The sequence below is a fragment of the Sinocyclocheilus anshuiensis genome, unplaced genomic scaffold, assembly GCF_001515605.1.
Source record: "Sinocyclocheilus anshuiensis isolate Anshui unplaced genomic scaffold, SAMN03320099.WGS_v1.1 scaffold5134, whole genome shotgun sequence".
NCBI lineage: Eukaryota > Metazoa > Chordata > Actinopteri > Cypriniformes > Cyprinidae > Sinocyclocheilus > Sinocyclocheilus anshuiensis.
In genome coordinates, this window is record NW_015546372.1 from 16,973 (window position 1) to 24,654 (window position 7,682).

General features: G+C 38.3%; 1 long non-coding RNA gene across 1 annotated transcript; it reads left to right on the plus strand.

Moving 5' to 3' along the window:
• The first annotated feature begins 4,647 nt into the window (after nt 1-4,647).
• Nucleotides 4,648-5,020, plus strand: LOC107701583 (uncharacterized). Its single transcript, XR_001635665.1, has 3 exons — nt 4,648-4,748; nt 4,861-4,920; nt 4,997-5,020. It is a non-coding gene; the product is annotated as an uncharacterized LOC107701583 (long non-coding RNA).
• The last annotated feature ends 2,662 nt before the right edge of the window (nt 5,021-7,682 follow it).

Genomic DNA, 7,682 nt, shown 5'->3' on the forward strand with positions numbered 1-7,682 from the left:
TCAGAGTTTCTCTGAAACTAAACAGCTAAGATAAGTAAACGGTCTTCACTCTGATTCAGTGGATTGTTGCGTTCATCAGATTTACATTTTTAAACTAGAAAACATACAAGTGTAAAATTACGCGCAGGTTATTCACGTGAGGAGTAGTTACTAAGCATGTCTTGTTTATATAACAGCAGTAGCATTAGCAGCAGCAAGCAGTTTTCATAGTTCATGTATGTGAGAATACAATGTCAAGCATCGTGGATTTAGAACAGTAAAGTGAATTGGGGATTACCTTATTGGCCTGAAATCTCCAATGCTTTTGATATCTTCTGTGGGCATTCATTTCTACATTAACTGTGAACGGATCGCTTTCAGATGCACACCTCACTTGTGGGGTCGGTTTACAGTTGGTGTTTCACAGTTGTTCACAGTTTAAGTCAAGGTGAACCTGTATAACTGTCTTTCATAAACGTCATACTGTCAACAGCCTTACCTATTCAACCATAACAACTTAATGAGCAGCAGAAAATAATATACCTACTCATGTGTACTCGTGCCGCATTGCAATGCACTCAGAAGAGGGAGCACTCATTCTTAAAGGGGCCACATCTCTATTTCACTCGTTACTTTGGTTCAGTAATAGTGAAGAGTTTATAATGAAAGTTTAGTGATAGTTTAAAGATAATCATGAATTTGTTTAAAATATAAAGATACTACTAATAATAAATAATTTCCAATCAGTAGCCCATGTACAATGTAGCTAATAGTAGGACACTCTTAAACTGGAAATTACTATTTGTGTATTCAGTTGGGCTTACAGCAATTATAGTACTTTCAGATTGCGTTATTAGCGAATTGTTAATAGCAGTACAGTAGGTAGACCGTAGTTTACATTCACATTTATTCATTTTGCACACTTTATCCAAAGCAACTTACAATTGCCGAAGTTTCAGTGACTAAAAATGGATGGTATGTGAACTCTTCAAGCGAATAGGCATTACTTGCATTTCATTTATTTAAAAGGGGCTTAGCAATTCTAAGTACCTTTGTGCAGCTGTAGCAGCAGTAAGCAGTTATTCAGATTGCATGTAGCGAATTTAATGGCAACAGCATGCATAGCAAATTCATATGCAATGTTAGAAATAATATTAGCAGCTGGAAGTCAAATTGTTGCTAATATAGCAACGGTAGCAGAAAGTACCTTAGTTGCTTGAAATTTCAGTTATAACGCATGGAGTGAGTAACTCTTTGAAGTGAAATAGGCATTACATTTTTTTGCTATTTAACAGGGCTTACAATAGATTTTGTGAACTCTTCAAAGCGAAATAGGCATTATTTGATTGCGTTTGCTTGATAATAAAGACGCTTATAGCAATTCTAAGTATATTTGTGCAGCAGTATGCATAGCTATTCAGATCGCTAGTTTAGTGAATTGTAATAGTAGCAGCACGCGTATCAAAATTCAGACGCACTATTAGAAATATTAGCAGCAGTCTGCATGGCAATCCAATTATCATTGTTGCATATATAGCAGCGGCAACAGAAAGTACATTTAGTTGCATGAAATTTCAGTGGTAAGATAACTGTCACACTTTATGAACTTTTGTGTTTGTTTTCATTTCATCCCTTGTATTCTTTGACCTAGTTTCTGTCTCCCCTTGATTGTGTCATTATGTTTAGGTGTTTCGTGTCAATTATCCTCATTTACGTTCCCCATATAAGTTGCAGTCTGTTCAGTGTTTGGTTGTCCGGTCTCATCTATGGAAACGTCTGTGTTACCCTGGTGTGTGTGTTTGTTGTTACCCTGCTGTTTATCATATCTTCTTCGTTTACGTGCTTCTCTCCCGCACCACACCGTGACAGAAGACCGGACACTGAAAAAGTAAAGCGTGTTCCCCTCGTTTTGTTTTCTGTTTTGAAAGTTTTTATTTTTGTTATGAATGACCCGGCCTGCTTCCTCCTCTTGCTGGAGCAGAGGAGCCTTTCCCTCAGGGATCATACAAGACTATTCGTGGAAATAGCCAACCTTAACCACTACCTGGACTACTGCCTCTGCACTTTCTTCAAGACCAGCCTGAATGATGAGTGCAGAGCGTGGTTGTCCGGAGATGGTCCTCGGGGGAATTTCGCCGCCTTTGTGGAGTGGGTGCTGGTTGACTCGCTGTTGGCTGTGGACATCGCGTACGGCGACACCAGCCCCACTCTGGACCCAGAGCCTAGCCCACCATCACCTGTATTCGCGGAGCGTCAGCCCAAGCCCACCGCGGATGGAGAGCCAAAGCCCATCGCAACCCACGAGCCATCGCAAGAAGAAGCGACTGAGCTGGGGATTGCCCGGGAGCCAGAGCCTCATCTACCGTCCGACCAGGTGCAAGAGCCGGCTACATCTGAATCTCACAGTACAAGTGATACATGCATTAGACGACAATTGAACATACTAGTAAACTCATAAGATTATTACAATCATATTTATATCATGAAGCAAAATGGTATACAAGAATAAAACTTTGTGACATTGTTCTTCGGGGAGGAACTCCATCTTTGATTTGATCTGAATCTCACAGTTGAATCTGCTGGTTTGGAAGATGAAGATTAACTTTATTCACTGTGAAAACTTTAGATAATGTTTCTTTGTCATGTCACTTGTAATGACTGATTAGGACAGATTTATCCAGACGATATTTTATTGTTTGATGCATTATTGTTTCTCATGTGGTGAGGACACAGAATCAGATCTGAAAGTGTTAGATCTGAAGATGATCTACTTACTGTGTAGCTTCTCTCTAGTGTGAATCCTCATATGTACTGTAAGGTATCCTTTTATTGTGAAACTCTTCCCGCACTGATCACATGTGTACGGTTTCTCTCCAATGTGGATCCTCTCGTGTGTTTTCACATCTTCTGACCGACTGAATCTCTTGTCACAGTGTGAACACTTGTAAAATTTCTCTCCAGTGTGGATGTTCATGTGTCTCTTAATGCTTGATGATTGAGGGAAACTCTTCCCGCACTGATCACAAGTGTATGGTTTCTCTCCAGTGTGAACTCTCATGTGAACATCAAGATGATGTTTGAATGAGAAACTCTTTCCACACTGAGTGCAGGTGAAAGATTTCTTGGCTCTTTTCTTTAAATCTTTCTGTTTGGTTTGAGAGCAACTCAAAGGTTTTTCTCCAGTTTTAACATGATTTTTCTCCTCAACTTCACTCAGTTCTTCTTTTTCCTCGTTTTCTTCAATCAACTCTGAAATAAAAGTAAGAATGGTCTATTTTCAGTAACTCTCAGTAACTCTGATGAACCCTGATGTGAAGTAGACCATTGCTGTACCAAATTTTGGTCATTTTGATGCATTTTTGTAAATCGTATGTCCCTGAAACTCTCCATGAATCTGATCTTCTAATTATTATTATTTTTAAAACATTACAGGCACAAATCCCATATTTCCACAGGGAGAACTATTACATGTGTGATCAACTACACAATTATCTAACATAATGTTATTGAAAAAAGTACCCTATGTAACAGTGGTGGCCCTAAGAGTAAAAAAACGTTGTTGAGTCAGTTTTACATTTCAGTTAAACACACCATATAAACCAGGGGAAAAAAATAAATAAAGTTCAGAAACCCGGCTTGGATAAGATTGATGCAGTGCCGTTTTCTCAGTGCCGATTTCGCTTCCATGAAACCTTAAGTTTCAGACACAGTGGAGCCCCTCCCTACACCCCAACATGAGAAAGGAGAATAACTTGGTCAGAGCAAACCCATAACTATTAGAATTTACAACCCAGTTTCCCTTTTCCCCATTTTATACATGAACAAAGATCAAAAAACAAAAACAAATGGATGCATATGTGTAACGGGTTTGTTTGTATAACGTGCATAGCGTGTGTGTGTGCTTGTGTGTGTGTGTGTGTGTAATGTGTGTTCGTCAGCGTTTTTAGAAAGAGTACATGGCGTGTGTGTAATGTGTTGTGCCGAATTCCGACTCCCTGCCAGGATCTGACTCCCCTCGCGTGCACGCGCATGACGTCATACGATGCCGACAGTTGCGAAAACAGACAGGCGTAAGTAATACATTGCAAGTTGTGTATTGGACAGTTTGATCGTGTATTTAATTGTGTATTTGTCTTTGATCATGTATTTAACTAAACTTGTATGATTTACAACTTGGACTGTCTAGCTGTGCATTTATCGTTTGTGTGTTTTTACTACAGAGTAGTTTTACCCTGCTCATTTTCTCTATTGCAATATTCCTTATCATGAAACAGAATGTGTTTCTTAGGGAGCAGAACAATTTCAGGAGTTTTGTTAAACCTGTCTAAATTACTCTGCCCTTATGCTGATAACACTGAAAAGCTATACAGACCTTGTGCTTATGCATCGAGCATATCAATAGAATGCCATATGAATTCAGCAGTGCTGCCAAAATCATACCCCCCTATATTAAATGCTCATTATTGAATCTAAACACTTGTGCTTTTTTGCAGGTACTCTACAGGACCAGATGTGTCACCAGAATGAGTTTTATGGGTCTCTGACCCAGCAAACGTGATATCATTGGGGGGGGGTATGAATTCGGCAGTGCTGCCGAAATCATACACGTGCTGGCTACCACATGTGTCTAGATCTTTGGAGACACTGTTCAAACTGGAGCGAGAGGAGGTTATCTTCAGGACCCAGGACAGTTTACTGCAGTCTATGTGCACATGGACCACTTGGCCAGTGCATCAGCAAACACAGACATTGCTGGAAGGGCCAAAAAGGTAACTACAGTATTTGTTGAAATGTAATTATTTTTATTTATTGTTGTTTATCATTATTGAGTGCAATTTAACTTTTGGTTAAGCAAGTTTTCTCTTTGGTGCTGTATTTCAGATCAAGAAGACTATGGAGGATGGAACTTTTGTAGCCTTCATTCAAGTCATTCTACCCCAGGTAATACTATGTGTGATACAAATTATAACTTAATAAACAATCAAAAAACCACCATATTAATAACCTGACCCAACAGGCTGTCAGTGGGGTTCAAAACCTCATTGTGAACATTGAAACGTGCCGATGGAATTTTGTACGTCGGGTCGACATCGACCCAACGTATGTGTGCTGTCTGGGCAGTTGAGTATTTTGAGAGAGCGCGTGCGCGCGGTAATTCACTCTCGCTGTTTATGAAATTACGTCTCACACAATGTTTTCAAATTACTTTATAAGTTATCTAATTAAGAAATATGAAGGTGAGTACCTCACTTTCTGCATTATAATAATTTCCCCTGCGCAGGACAGAGACTGAGATGGTGCCGCTGCATGTCGTGCCAAACCTTCTCACGGCAGCGTCATCAGTTTGAGATTGGTTTTTTGAGATTGGCCTTTATAGAGACCACCGATCAATCCTCCCAACGTGATTATCGGCCGATACTGATCGGTAGCCGATCAATCGGAGCACCCCTAAACAAAATAATATAAATTCTTACAAATATAAATAACAGTAAGAATGAAAAATGAAAGCATAAACACAGAAATGTTATGACACCCATCTTCATTAACGAATTAGTAACTATACACAAGAGCACATAATATATAAATAAGGTTTGATTTCCTAAATCTCTTGAGCAATAAACTAATTAAATTATTAACATGTTATAGTTTTATAAATCACAAAGCAACATTTTTATATTTCCAGTGTTTACACTATAAATCTGTTCATATTTATGTATAGATTTAAAATGTCCCACGTGGCTCAATATGAAGTATAGCAGCATCTGTTTTTAATTTTAACCATGTAAAGCACGGTAATTAATTACTTTAGGTTCGGTATTCATCGGATATTATTTTCTCTGCCCCTTGTTCTATAGAGTCGACAGTATAACAAAGATATCAATAACACCGTTGGTTTTGATAATATGCAGCTATTGTGTATCCACATGAAACATTTAAAGCAACTTTGTTTCCATTTGTGTACACCTATGCACTGGGGAAAAACACATGGGTTCCCTGTTTTACAAAAGTCCTAAACGCATGCAGCGTTATTATTATTATTTCTTGATTTCTCATGATCTCAACACAAGTTGTTTTCTTGTAATCTAGATATAAAAAAAATTGGTGGAAAGTTGAGAAAGTAAAAATAAAATAACACATGGCCTCTTAGGGCTTCCGTGCTTTTCTGATTGGATAGTTAAAAGTAAGTAAGTATATGTTATTTATATAGCACATTTAAACATAGCAAAGCTATCCAAAGTGCTGAACAATATAAAACAAATTTAAAAGAGAGAAAAAAAAAGAACCAAACAAGACAGACAATGAAACAACAATAAAGTGAGATTAAAATGCTACAGAGAAGAGATACGTTTTCAACCTCGATTTAAAAATGGTAATGCAAGGTGCAAGGCAGATTTCTAGAGGCAATTGGTTCCACAGATGGGGGGCAGTGACAGTAAAAGCTCTGTCAACCTTCGTTTTCAAACGGGAACGAGGGACAAATAAAAGAGCCCTATCAGTGGATCTTAAAAGTCTGGTAGATGACAAAGGGATAATAATATATTTGAGATAAGATGGAGCTTGACAGATAAGAGCTTTAAAAACAAACAACAGAATCTTAAACTGAACTCTAAAATGGTTCGTTTCAGGTCATATTTCTTTGCCCCAGTCAGCAGCCTTGCAGCTGCATTTTGTACCAACTGGAGGTGTGAAAGCATGACTGAGGAAGACCGGAGTACAGTGAATTACAGTAACCTAAACAAGAGGTAATAAAAGCATGAACAACCTTCTCCAAATATTGACAAAACAAAAACGATTTAAGTTTGGAAATGACCCGCAATTGAAGAAACATGTTCCTAACAACAGAATTGATTTGTTTGGATGAGTTTATGATAAGACCCAGGTTTCTAACCTGTGAGGAAATTGAGGGGAAATGATTGCCCAGCTCCTTAATGATATCCGTCCTCATTTTTGGGGGACCAAAAACAATAATTTCTGTTTTGTTCTCATTGAGTTGGAGAAAGTTATTTGATAACCTTTTTTTTTTTCATTTCTGAGATACATCCCAACAAAGGTTGAACGGAATCACCAGCTTTTAGTGGGAGGTACAACTGTGTATCATCAGCATATAAATGAAAAGAAACATTGTGCTTCCTAATAATATCCCCCAGAGGGCACATATATAAGTTAAAAAGAAGCGGCCCCAGAATGGAGCCCTGAGGTACTCCACTAATGATTGGGGCAGATGATGAGGAAAACTTGCCTAGCTTTGAGATATGAGCTGAACCACCGTAAGGCTGTGCCCCTCATACCGATCAAATGTTCTAAACGCCAAATAAGACATCTACAGTATCAAAGGCAGCTGTAAGATCAAGTAGAATCAGTACCACATTTTTACCGGCATCAACTGCAACCAAAATATCATTGAACACTTTAAGCAAAGCAGACTCTTTGCTGTAATAAGCAGTGAAACCAGATTGAAAAGGATCTGATAAGTAAGCTGTATTTAAGAAATGTGATTTGCATATGTGTATAATTTAGTTCAGTGATGGTATACAGTGTTGTAGCCTAATATTTTGTATTTTCTACATTTCTTTGTAGGACACCATAAGTGTAGAATTGTCTGTTTACTCATTTGCATCAATCAGAGTAAGAGAAACAGTGAGAGATGTTGAGACAGGTGGAAAGCGTTTAGGTAATAGTTAGGGCTGTGTATCACCAGCAAA